We start from the raw sequence: 13803 nt of genomic DNA, 5'->3' as shown, positions 1-13803 counted from the left end.
TGTGTGCCAGGTGTAACATCATGGTGTACTCTCGTTGTGTTCCATGTGGCTGTGCAGGCTTCCCAGCACCGTTTATGGTAGAGACTCTCCTTTCTCCGCTGTCTCCTCTTGGCTCCCTGGTCGAAAATGGGCTGTCCATGTACGTTTGAGTGGGGCTCCGGGTTCTCGATTCTGTTGCATGGGTCTGTGTGCCTGTTTTGGGGCCCAGACTGTGCCGTCTCGGTACCTAGTGCTTCGTCCTATATGTTGAAATCGGAAAGTGTGCCACGTCCTGCTTTTTTCGTTTTCCTGAGGATTCCTTTGCCTAGTCAGGGTGTCTTGTTGCTGGCTAGAAGCTTTAGCATTCCCTCTTCTGTCTCTGTGGGAAACATTGCTGCAACTTTGACTGGGATTGCATGGAATCCAGAGATTCCTTGCTCTGGTAGGCACGTTTCCAGTGTGTTGATGCTTCCACTCCTAGATCCTGGAATCTCCTTCTTTCTCCTTGTGTCTTCTTGAATTTCTTTCCCCCAACGTTGGTTAGTTTTCCATTGCCATGGCTTTCACCTGTTTTGCTAAGTTTCTTCATAGAGATCTCATCCTTCTCACTGGCATGCAGTTTCTCACTTTTTCTTTTCAGCTTCAGTTTCTCTATGCTTTGCAACTTGGAATCGGTTTTGTTCTGGCAGAAGTGCATCGCTGAGCTCACATCTGCTGGCAATGCTCCTGTATTTGCTGTGGAAGTCTGGCCCTGTCTAACGTCCCTTCCCATCTGCCTCTACACTACCTCGGACGCCTGCCCCAGAATGCCTGAAGCAGTGGTGAGCAGGCCCACCCGAGGGTCCACCCGGCCCACCACGGGCCACCGACCCAGAAGGTGCGGACCTCACCGCTGCGCCACCGGCCGGCCCCTTTCATGTTCCGTTGGCAACCTGCAGTTGAGGACAATGGGACTTGAATATGCTACTTGAGCCCAACTCTGGCACTGTGTAGATGAGGCCAGGTTGTTTCTCGGGTCCACTGCGATGTCAGAGGATTTGTCATAATCGTGTCTCTGCTGTCCCGGCAAGCTTCACGCACACACGGTTTCCTGGCCCGCTTGGAGCAGTCTCATAACTCACCCTTCCCACTTAGCCCAGCCTTGACCTTCGCTGCCGTCTTTTGGCTTGTGAATTTCTCTGCCTTTCAAACGTTCCAGCAGAGTCTGTCTAAAGACGGACATCATCTTTCATTGTGGATTATCCAGGTGTGATTTCTGTTCGCCTTCCATTTTCTGGGACCTTGGTCTCTTTTCCATAGGAGAATCGCCATGGTATTTCTCAGCTATCCCCCTTAGGCATGCTTATCAGTCCGTTCCCCTTCATTCCAAGTGATTCATTTTGCATTTCTGGAATCACCGTATGTTCTCTAGGCCGAGGTGTGAGTGCTTTCGTGACTCTTGGTTGTTGTCTTTGAATTTGCACCGGTCACTTGAAGGAGTCTTTGCTGTCCTAGCCTGGGTCAAACTAAGCACTGGGAACACGTGGTCGTCTGGGTTGGTTTGACATCCTGAGGTCAGAAACTCCAAACTCGAGGTCGTCCTGGCATCCCCCTTTACAGACACAATGTTTCCAGGACAAATTAGACGAGTCTGATGAATCCCTCTCTCCAGGAAAGATATTTTTCTGTCTCCTTTCCGGATTTGGGAAGTTTCGAACTTCACCCCTGATCCTGGAACGTTCCCCCAGGTGCCGTCTAGATACGGGCTTACTTTATTTCTATAGGCTGTGCCATTTGTTTGCCTTACATCCTCAGCCCTGGCCTGTTTATTTTTCTTGAAACAGAATTGTAATGTTCTCATTTTCAGCCCACTTCCTTACATGTGGTGTCAAAACACATAATCCATAATCCTTCTACGGCAAGAGGTAGGGGGAGAGAATTTCGATGGAGGCAAACTGAGCACACTAGCCTGGGAGGGCAGCCTTCACGAAGGAACGAAGCCCTGTGGAAAAGGGTGCTTTTCAGCACCCTTGTAGAGCCCTTCCAAACAAAGAGACATAGCCCAAGCGTGACAGGGCTCCATTCCTTCAAGGCTCCCAAGACATCTCTTGGGACACATTAGCATGTACCCGGTGGGCCCCCGTGACGCCAGAGCTATGGAAAGTGAGACTGATCTGCAAAGAATGCCAGGGTCCTAGGAAAGGAGGCATCGAGTCTTCTCTTCAACGTCCTCAAGACCTCATTCTTGACTTTGGCTTATGCTTAAGGCAGAAGGACCACGTAGGTCTGATAAGGCCCAAGTCCGGCCTCTTGCTTCCAATCAAGTTGCAAGCTTGAATCAGCATGGCCTCCCCATAGACTTGAATAGATGACAACGTTCTCCTCTCGGGGCTTGTCCCTCTATTCTCGCTTCTTGCCAAGGATTCCTTTCTTACCCCTCGAATCAGCGTCTGTTTTATGCCTTCCAGTTTCTGTGTCCGCTTTCTGTTTCTCAAAGCTGTTTCTGGGTATCCCTCCCTTTAATAGCCTAGGCTAGGCCAATCCTCAGTCTGTAACCGTGCGGCCATCTTGGCGGACATGATCCTCGTGATGTCATAAACCACCTCAAAATTCGAAGTTGTCCTGACAACCTGCGTGCACACAGAGTTTCAGAGCCATCTCAGGCCAGGCTGACTCCTCACCCTTCCCTGGTAGGATAGTTTTCCTTTTTCTCGATTTCTTGTCGGTTTCTGTCTTGCCCCTCGAACTTTGGAAGGCCTGCTACATTCTCTCTAGACACTGGTTTCTGTCCTGTAAGATTATCCTGGGTTTCACCTCTTACATGTTATGTAGATGGCCAAGTGGGTGGACGTTCCCCAGAGAAAGTCCTGGACTCCCTCCCAGGTTGAAGTTGCCCGGGCCATCCTCTGATGCGCAATGATCGTGTCATCTCCTAGCACTCTGCCGATTCCACCTTGGCAGGTCCCATGTTTTCCTTCCTTCTTCCTCTGGGGAAGTGTACCAGAGGCGTTCATGGATTGTAAAAGCCTCACGGTTCTTTTTCTGGTGCGTATTGATAAGGTGACCTCACCATTGCTACTTAGTTTATGATCCCTGTCCGCACCGTACCATGAAATCTGTATTTCCTAACACTGCTAATGTGATCTGCACCCGTGATGTGAAACAGTGAGGCCTGGGCCGGCCAAGCAGAACGTGGGCACTTACCCGCTCCGCCACAGGGCCGGCCCTGAATTGGACTTTTGGACCAACCTTTTGCCTGAGCTTGGGAACACGTGGGCCTGTTTGGATTATTCGTGAAGGTGATTAGTAGTAACATCCTGGACGGTAACCTTTTCCGTGGGTGCATGGGTTTAGCAGGCAGCATGTTCTGTGGGTAGTATTCCTCTTCATCTATTTGGAATGGTCTACCTTTCTGTAGCATCAGTACGCATTTTGAGGTGATTTTCCAGCCTTGGAAGTTCACCTTCTCTCATCTCTTTCAGCCCCAAAGCTTTATGCCGTCATTCTGGACCCCATTTTGGATTTTTTTTGCTTTTAGGTGAATTTATTGCCACAACCCTGCACTAGAACATCCTATATCTTTCCGATTTGCATCCTCATCGATGTAGACTTCCGTGTAGCTGACATCATCTTCCCCTGCGTAAGCCTAATAGCAGGCCCTGACCACACACTTGTGCCTCATCATCTGTTTCACCCTCTCACACCTCCCCGCTTTGTCTCTGGGAACCCCCAATCAAATGTCCCGTGCCACCTGTTCCTGACCGCTTGTTTTTGCTTCTCCTCTTAAGTGAGGTCCTACGGTACTTGCCTTGCTCCCTGGGGCTTGTTTCACTTCCCTAAAACCCTCACAGCCATTCTGGTGCTCACAAATGGCTGGATTGCATCCTTGGTTCCGGCTGACTGGTATGCCATTGCGTGGCTACAGCCCATCTTCCTTCTGCACTCGTCCCTTGCTGGGCTCCAGGGAGGCTTCCAAGTCTTGGGTCGTGGGAGCGACGCTGTGGTGAACTCAGCGGTGCACATGTCTTTATGCAGGAGTGTTTCCGAGTTCTTTGGATCAACACGCCGCAGAGGAATAGCTGGATCATATGGGACATGGATTCTTCAAGTTCTGAGGCAGTTCCACACCGCTTGGCGTAGTGGCTGCACCGGTCTGCACTCCCACCAACGGTGCAGGAGGCTTCCCTTCTCTCCACCTCCTCTCTGACACTTGTGGCTTCCTGTCTGCTTCCTTATAGCCATTCTGACCACAGTGAGCTGCTGTGCCCTTGCAGTTTGCATTTGCATTGGCCTGAGACTTAATGACGGTGAGCAAGTGTTCATGCACCCGTTGGCCCTCTTTCGATCTTCTTGGCAGAAATCTCTGTTTCCATCTTCTGCCCAGGTTTTCATTGGCTTGTTGTTGTTTTTTTTTTCCTGTGGGGACGTGCGAGTTGATTGCATCCTTGGGCTTTTCACCCCTTGTCCGATGTGTGGTTTGCAAACATCCTCCCCCAGTCGTTGTGCTATCTTTGCATTCAGTCGATGGTTTCCTTCACTGGGCAGAAGCGTCCGCATTTGACGTGGTCCCGTTGGTTTCTTGTTGACTTGGTTGCCCTGGCCCAGTCGGACTTGCTTCTTCCAAACAGGCGGCTCAGACAGATGGCAAAGAGCACTCTGCCTAGGTCTTCTGCTACAAGGTTCACGGTTTCAAGTCTGCCATTCAAGGCTTTGATCCATTTCAGGTGGTGTGTGTGCCAGGTGTAACATCATGGTGTACTCTCGTTGTGTTCCATGTGGCTGTGCAGGCTTCCCAGCACCGTTTATGGTAGAGACTCTCCCTTCTCCGCTGTCTCCTCTTTGTCTCCCTGGTCGAAAATGGGCTGTCCATGTACGTTTGAGTGGGGCTCTGGGTTCTCGATTCTGTTGCATGGGTCTGTGTGCCTGTTTTGGGGCCCAGACTGTGCCGTCTCGGTACCTAGTGCTTCGTCCTATATGTTGAAATCGGAAAGTGTGCCACGTCCTGCTTTTTTCGTTTTCCTGAGGATTCCTTTGCCTAGTCAGGGTGTCTTGTTGCTGGCTAGAAGCTTTAGCATTCCCTCTTCTGTCTCTGTGGGAAACATTGCTGCAACTTTGACTGGGATTGCATGGAATCCAGAGATTCCTTGCTCTGGTAGGCACGTTTCCAGTGTGTTGATGCTTCCACTCCTAGATCCTGGAATCTCCTTCTTTCTCCTTGTGTCTTCTTGAATTTCTTTCCCCCAACGTTGGTTAGTTTTCCATTGCCATGGCTTTCACCTGTTTTGCTAAGTTTCTTCATAGAGATCTCATCCTTCTCACTGGCATGCAGTTTCTCACTTTTTCTTTTCAGCTTCAGTTTCTCTATGCTTTGCAACTTGGAATCGGTTTTGTTCTGGCAGAAGTGCATCGCTGAGCTCACATCTGCTGGCAATGCTCCTGTATTTGCTGTGGAAGTCTGGCCCTGTCTAACGTCCCTTCCCATCTGCCTCTACACTACCTCGGACGCCTGCCCCAGAATGCCTGAAGCAGTGGTGAGCAGGCCCACCCGAGGGTCCACCCGGCCCACCACGGGCCACCGACCCAGAAGGTGCGGACCTCACCGCTGCGCCACCGGCCGGCCCCTTTCATGTTCCGTTGGCAACCTGCAGTTGAGGACAATGGGACTTGAATATGCTACTTGAGCCCAACTCTGGCACTGTGTAGATGAGGCCAGGTTGTTTCTCGGGTCCACTGCGATGTCAGAGGATTTGTCATAATCGTGTCTCTGCTGTCCCGGCAAGCTTCACGCACACACGGTTTCCTGGCCCGCTTGGAGCAGTCTCATAACTCACCCTTCCCACTTAGCCCAGCCTTGACCTTCGCTGCCGTCTTTTGGCTTGTGAATTTCTCTGCCTTTCAAACGTTCCAGCAGAGTCTGTCTAAAGACGGACATCATCTTTCATTGTGGATTATCCAGGTGTGATTTCTGTTCGCCTTCCATTTTCTGGGACCTTGGTCTCTTTTCCATAGGAGAATCGCCATGGTATTTCTCAGCTATCCCCCTTAGGCATGCTTATCAGTCCGTTCCCCTTCATTCCAAGTGATTCATTTTGCATTTCTGGAATCACCGTATGTTCTCTAGGCCGAGGTGTGAGTGCTTTCGTGACTCTTGGTTGTTGTCTTTGAATTTGCACCGGTCACTTGAAGGAGTCTTTGCTGTCCTAGCCTGGGTCAAACTAAGCACTGGGAACACGTGGTCGTCTGGGTTGGTTTGACATCCTGAGGTCAGAAACTCCAAACTCGAGGTCGTCCTGGCATCCCCCTTTACAGACACAATGTTTCCAGGACAAATTAGACGAGTCTGATGAATCCCTCTCTCCAGGAAAGATATTTTTCTGTCTCCTTTCCGGATTTGGGAAGTTTCGAACTTCACCCCTGATCCTGGAACGTTCCCCCAGGTGCCGTCTAGATACGGGCTTACTTTATTTCTATAGGCTGTGCCATTTGTTTGCCTTACATCCTCAGCCCTGGCCTGTTTATTTTTCTTGAAACAGAATTGTAATGTTCTCATTTTCAGCCCACTTCCTTACATGTGGTGTCAAAACACATAATCCATAATCCTTCTACGGCAAGAGGTAGGGGGAGAGAATTTCGATGGAGGCAAACTGAGCACACTAGCCTGGGAGGGCAGCCTTCACGAAGGAACGAAGCCCTGTGGAAAAGGGTGCTTTTCAGCACCCTTGTAGAGCACTTCCAAACAAAGAGACATAGCCCAAGCGTGACAGGGCTCCATTCCTTCAAGGCTCCCAAGACATCTCTTGGGACACATTAGCATGTACCCGGTGGGCCCCCGTGACGCCAGAGCTATGGAAAGTGAGACTGATCTGCAAAGAATGCCAGGGGCCTAGGAAAGGAGGCATCGAGTCTTCTCTTCAACGTCCTCAAGACCTCATTCTTGACTTTGGCTTATGCTTAAGGCAGAAGGACCACGTAGGTCTGATAAGGCCCAAGTCCGGCCTCTTGCTTCCAATCAAGTTGCAAGCTTGAATCAGCATGGCCTCCCCATAGACTTGAATAGATGACAACGTTCTCCTCTCGGGGCTTGTCCCTCTATTCTCGCTTCTTGCCAAGGATTCCTTTCTTACCCCTCGAATCAGCGTCTGTTTTATGCCTTCCAGTTTCTGTGTCCGCTTTCTGTTTCTCAAAGCTGTTTCTGGGTATCCCTCCCTTTAATAGCCTAGCCTAGGCCAATCCTCAGTCTGTAACCGTGCGGCCATCTTGGCGGACATGATCCTCGTGATGTCATAAACCACCTCAAAATTCGAAGTTGTCCTGACAACCTGCGTGCACACAGAGTTTCAGAGCCATCTCAGGCCAGGCTGACTCCTCACCCTTCCCTGGTAGGATAGTTTTCCTTTTTCTCGATTTCTTGTCGGTTTCTGTCTTGCCCCTCGAACTTTGGAAGGCCTGCTACATTCTCTCTAGACACTGGTTTCTGTCCTGTAAGATTATCCTGGGTTTCACCTCTTACATTTTATGTAGATGGCCAAGTGGGTGGACGTTCCCCAGAGAAAGTCCTGGACTCCCTCCCAGGTTGAAGTTGCCCGGGCCATCCTCTGATGCGCAATGATCGTGTCATCTCCTAGCACTCTGCCGATTCCACCTTGGCAGGTCCCATGTTTTCCTTCCTTCTTCCTCTGGGGAAGTGTACCAGAGGCGTTCATGGATTGTAAAAGCCTCACGGTTCTTTTTCTGGTGCGTATTGATAAGGTGACCTCACCATTGCTACTTAGTTTATGATCCCTGTCCGCACCGTACCATGAAATCTGTATTTCCTAACACTGCTAATGTGATCTGCACCCGTGATGTGAAACAGTGAGGCCTGGGCCGGCCAAGCAGAACGTGGGCACTTACCCGCTCCGCCACAGGGCCGGCCCTGAATTGGACTTTTGGACCAACCTTTTGCCTGAGCTTGGGAACACGTGGGCCTGTTTGGATTATTCGTGAAGGTGATTAGTAGTAACATCCTGGACGGTAACCTTTTCCGTGGGTGCATGGGTTTAGCAGGCAGCATGTTCTGTGGGTAGTATTCCTCTTCATCTATTTGGAATGGTCTACCTTTCTGTAGCATCAGTACGCATTTTGAGGTGATTTTCCAGCCTTGGAAGTTCACCTTCTCTCATCTCTTTCAGCCCCAAAGCTTTATGCCGTCATTCTGAACCCCATTTTGGATTTTTTTTGCTTTTAGGTGAATTTATTGCCACAACCCTGCACTAGAACATCCTATATCTTTCCGATTTGCATCCTCATCGATGTAGACTTCCGTGTAGCTGACATCATCTTCCCCTGCGTAAGCCTAATAGCAGGCCCTGACCACACACTTGTGCCTCATCATCTGTTTCACCCTCTCACACCTCCCCGCTTTGTCTCTGGGAACCCCCAATCAAATGTCCCGTGCCACCTGTTCCTGACCGCTTGTTTTTGCTTCTCCTCTTAAGTGAGGTCCTACGGTACTTGCCTTGCTCCCTGGGGCTTGTTTCACTTCCCTAAAACCCTCACAGCCATTCTGGTGCTCACAAATGGCTGGATTGCATCCTTGGTTCCGGCTGACTGGTATGCCATTGCGTGGCTATAGCCCATCTTCCTTCTGCACTCGTCCCTTGCTGGGCTCCAGGGAGGCTTCCAAGTCTTGGGTCGTGGGAGCGACGCTGTGGTGAACTCAGCGGTGCACATGTCTTTATGCAGGAGTGTTTCCGAGTTCTTTGGATCAACACGCCGCAGAGGAATAGCTGGATCATATGGGACATGGATTCTTCAAGTTCTGAGGCAGTTCGACACCGCTTGGCGTAGTGGCTGCACCGGTCTGCACTCCCACCAACGGTGCAGGAGGCTTCCCTTCTCTCCACCTCCTCTCTGACACTTGTGGCTTCCTGTCTGCTTCCTTATAGCCATTCTGACCACAGTGAGCTGCTGTGCCCTTGCAGTTTGCATTTGCATTGGCCTGAGACTTAATGACGGTGAGCAAGTGTTCATGCACCCGTTGGCCCTCTTTCGATCTTCTTGGCAGAAATCTCTGTTTCCATCTTCTGCCCAGGTTTTCATTGGCTTGTTGTTGTTTTTTTTTTCCTGTGGGGACGTGCGAGTTGATTGCATCCTTGGGCTTTTCACCCCTTGTCCGATGTGTGGTTTGCAAACATCCTCCCCCAGTCGTTGTGCTATCTTTGCATTCAGTCGATGGTTTCCTTCACTGGGCAGAAGCGTCCGCATTTGACGTGGTCCCGTTGGTTTCTTGTTGACTTGGTTGCCCTGGCCCAGTCGGACTTGCTTCTTCCAAACAGGCGGCTCAGACAGATGGCAAAGAGCACTCTGCCTAGGTCTTCTGCTACAAGGTTCACGGTTTCAAGTCTGCCATTCAAGGCTTTGATCCATTTCAGGTGGTGTGTGTGCCAGGTGTAACATCATGGTGTACTCTCGTTGTGTTCCATGTGGCTGTGCAGGCTTCCCAGCACCGTTTATGGTAGAGACTCTCCCTTCTCCGCTGTCTCCTCTTTGTCTCCCTGGTCGAAAATGGGCTGTCCATGTACGTTTGAGTGGGGCTCTGGGTTCTCGATTCTGTTGCATGGGTCTGTGTGCCTGTTTTGGGGCCCAGACTGTGCCGTCTCGGTACCTAGTGCTTCGTCCTATATGTTGAAATCGGAAAGTGTGCCACGTCCTGCTTTTTTCGTTTTCCTGAGGATTCCTTTGCCTAGTCAGGGTGTCTTGTTGCTGGCTAGAAGCTTTAGCATTCCCTCTTCTGTCTCTGTGGGAAACATTGCTGCAACTTTGACTGGGATTGCATGGAATCCAGAGATTCCTTGCTCTGGTAGGCACGTTTCCAGTGTGTTGATGCTTCCACTCCTAGATCCTGGAATCTCCTTCTTTCTCCTTGTGTCTTCTTGAATTTCTTTCCCCCAACGTTGGTTAGTTTTCCATTGCCATGGCTTTCACCTGTTTTGCTAAGTTTCTTCATAGAGATCTCATCCTTCTCACTGGCATGCAGTTTCTCACTTTTTCTTTTCAGCTTCAGTTTCTCTATGCTTTGCAACTTGGAATCGGTTTTGTTCTGGCAGAAGTGCATCGCTGAGCTCACATCTGCTGGCAATGCTCCTGTATTTGCTGTGGAAGTCTGGCCCTGTCTAACGTCCCTTCCCATCTGCCTCTACACTACCTCGGACGCCTGCCCCAGAATGCCTGAAGCAGTGGTGAGCAGGCCCACCCGAGGGTCCACCCGGCCCACCACGGGCCACCGACCCAGAAGGTGCGGACCTCACCGCTGCGCCACCGGCCGGCCCCTTTCATGTTCCGTTGGCAACCTGCAGTTGAGGGCAATGGGACTTGAATATGCTACTTGAGCCCAACTCTGGCACTGTGTAGATGAGGCCAGGTTGTTTCTCGGGTCCATGGATTTGTCATAATCGTGTCTCTGCTGTCCCGGCAAGCTTCACGCACACACGGTTTCCTGGCCCGCTTGGAGCAGTCTCATAACTCACCCTTCCCACTTAGCCCAGCCTTGACCTTCGCTGCCGTCTTTTGGCTTGTGAATTTCTCTGCCTTTCAAACGTTCCAGCAGAGTCTGTCTAAAGACGGACATCATCTTTCATTGTGGATTATCCAGGTGTGATTTCTGTTCGCCTTCCATTTTCTGGGACCTTGGTCTCTTTTCCATAGGAGAATCGCCATGGTATTTCTCAGCTATCCCCCTTAGGCATGCTTATCAGTCCGTTCCCCTTCATTCCAAGTGATTCATTTTGCATTTCTGGAATCACCGTATGTTCTCTAGGCCGAGGTGTGAGTGCTTTCGTGACTCTTGGTTGTTGTCTTTGAATTTGCACCGGTCACTTGAAGGAGTCTTTGCTGTCCTAGCCTGGGTCAAACTAAGCACTGGGAACACGTGGTCGTCTGGGTTGGTTTGACATCCTGAGGTCAGAAACTCCAAACTCGAGGTCGTCCTGGCATCCCCCTTTACAGACACAATGTTTCCAGGACAAATTAGACGAGTCTGATGAATCCCTCTCTCCAGGAAAGATATTTTTCTGTCTCCTTTCCGGATTTGGGAAGTTTCGAACTTCACCCCTGATCCTGGAACGTTCCCCCAGGTGCCGTCTAGATACGGGCTTACTTTATTTCTATAGGCTGTGCCATTTGTTTGCCTTACATCCTCAGCCCTGGCCTGTTTATTTTTCTTGAAACAGAATTGTAATGTTCTCATTTTCAGCCCACTTCCTTACATGTGGTGTCAAAACACATAATCCATAATCCTTCTACGGCAAGAGGTAGGGGGAGAGAATTTCGATGGAGGCAAACTGAGCACACTAGCCTGGGAGGGCAGCCTTCACGAAGGAACGAAGCCCTGTGGAAAAGGGTGCTTTTCAGCACCCTTGTAGAGCACTTCCAAACAAAGAGACATAGCCCAAGCGTGACAGGGCTCCATTCCTTCAAGGCTCCCAAGACATCTCTTGGGACACATTAGCATGTACCCGGTGGGCCCCCGTGACGCCAGAGCTATGGAAAGTGAGACTGATCTGCAAAGAATGCCAGGGGCCTAGGAAAGGAGGCATCGAGTCTTCTCTTCAACGTCCTCAAGACCTCATTCTTGACTTTGGCTTATGCTTAAGGCAGAAGGACCACGTAGGTCTGATAAGGCCCAAGTCCGGCCTCTTGCTTCCAATCAAGTTGCAAGCTTGAATCAGCATGGCCTCCCCATAGACTTGAATAGATGACAACGTTCTCCTCTCGGGGCTTGTCCCTCTATTCTCGCTTCTTGCCAAGGATTCCTTTCTTACCCCTCGAATCAGCGTCTGTTTTATGCCTTCCAGTTTCTGTGTCCGCTTTCTGTTTCTCAAAGCTGTTTCTGGGTATCCCTCCCTTTAATAGCCTAGCCTAGGCCAATCCTCAGTCTGTAACCGTGCGGCCATCTTGGCGGACATGATCCTCGTGATGTCATAAACCACCTCAAAATTCGAAGTTGTCCTGACAACCTGCGTGCACACAGAGTTTCAGAGCCATCTCAGGCCAGGCTGACTCCTCACCCTTCCCTGGTAGGATAGTTTTCCTTTTTCTCGATTTCTTGTCGGTTTCTGTCTTGCCCCTCGAACTTTGGAAGGCCTGCTACATTCTCTCTAGACACTGGTTTCTGTCCTGTAAGATTATCCTGGGTTTCACCTCTTACATTTTATGTAGATGGCCAAGTGGGTGGACGTTCCCCAGAGAAAGTCCTGGACTCCCTCCCAGGTTGAAGTTGCCCGGGCCATCCTCTGATGCGCAATGATCGTGTCATCTCCTAGCACTCTGCCGATTCCACCTTGGCAGGTCCCATGTTTTCCTTCCTTCTTCCTCTGGGGAAGTGTACCAGAGGCGTTCATGGATTGTAAAAGCCTCACGGTTCTTTTTCTGGTGCGTATTGATAAGGTGACCTCACCATTGCTACTTAGTTTATGATCCCTGTCCGCACCGTACCATGAAATCTGTATTTCCTAACACTGCTAATGTGATCTGCACCCGTGATGTGAAACAGTGAGGCCTGGGCCGGCCAAGCAGAACGTGGGCACTTACCCGCTCCGCCACAGGGCCGGCCCTGAATTGGACTTTTGGACCAACCTTTTGCCTGAGCTTGGGAACACGTGGGCCTGTTTGGATTATTCGTGAAGGTGATTAGTAGTAACATCCTGGACGGTAACCTTTTCCGTGGGTGCATGGGTTTAGCAGGCAGCATGTTCTGTGGGTAGTATTCCTCTTCATCTATTTGGAATGGTCTACCTTTCTGTAGCATCAGTACGCATTTTGAGGTGATTTTCCAGCCTTGGAAGTTCACCTTCTCTCATCTCTTTCAGCCCCAAAGCTTTATGCCGTCATTCTGAACCCCATTTTGGATTTTTTTTGCTTTTAGGTGAATTTATTGCCACAACCCTGCACTAGAACATCCTATATCTTTCCGATTTGCATCCTCATCGATGTAGACTTCCGTGTAGCTGACATCATCTTCCCCTGCGTAAGCCTAATAGCAGGCCCTGACCACACACTTGTGCCTCATCATCTGTTTCACCCTCTCACACCTCCCCGCTTTGTCTCTGGGAACCCCCAATCAAATGTCCCGTGCCACCTGTTCCTGACCGCTTGTTTTTGCTTCTCCTCTTAAGTGAGGTCCTACGGTACTTGCCTTGCTCCCTGGGGCTTGTTTCACTTCCCTAAAACCCTCACAGCCATTCTGGTGCTCACAAATGGCTGGATTGCATCCTTGGTTCCGGCTGACTGGTATGCCATTGCGTGGCTATAGCCCATCTTCCTTCTGCACTCGTCCCTTGCTGGGCTCCAGGGAGGCTTCCAAGTCTTGGGTCGTGGGAGCGACGCTGTGGTGAACTCAGCGGTGCACATGTCTTTATGCAGGAGTGTTTCCGAGTTCTTTGGATCAACACGCCGCAGAGGAATAGCTGGATCATATGGGACATGGATTCTTCAAGTTCTGAGGCAGTTCCACACCGCTTGGCGTAGTGGCTGCACCGGTCTGCACTCCCACCAACGGTGCAGGAGGCTTCCCTTCTCTCCACCTCCTCTCTGACACTTGTGGCTTCCTGTCTGCTTCCTTATAGCCATTCTGACCACAGTGAGCTGCTGTGCCCTTGCAGTTTGCATTTGCATTGGCCTGAGACTTAATGACGGTGAGCAAGTGTTCATGCACCCGTTGGCCCTCTTTCGATCTTCTTGGCAGAAATCTCTGTTTCCATCTTCTGCCCAGGTTTTCATTGGCTTGTTGTTGTTTTTTTTTTCCTGTGGGGACGTGCGAGTTGATTGCATCCTTGGGCTTTTCACCCCTTGTCCGATGTGTGGTTT

This window comes from Equus asinus, chromosome 1 (assembly GCF_041296235.1).
Source record: "Equus asinus isolate D_3611 breed Donkey chromosome 1, EquAss-T2T_v2, whole genome shotgun sequence".
Classification (NCBI taxonomy): domain Eukaryota; kingdom Metazoa; phylum Chordata; class Mammalia; order Perissodactyla; family Equidae; genus Equus; species Equus asinus.
This window is presented reverse-complemented; position numbering follows the sequence as displayed.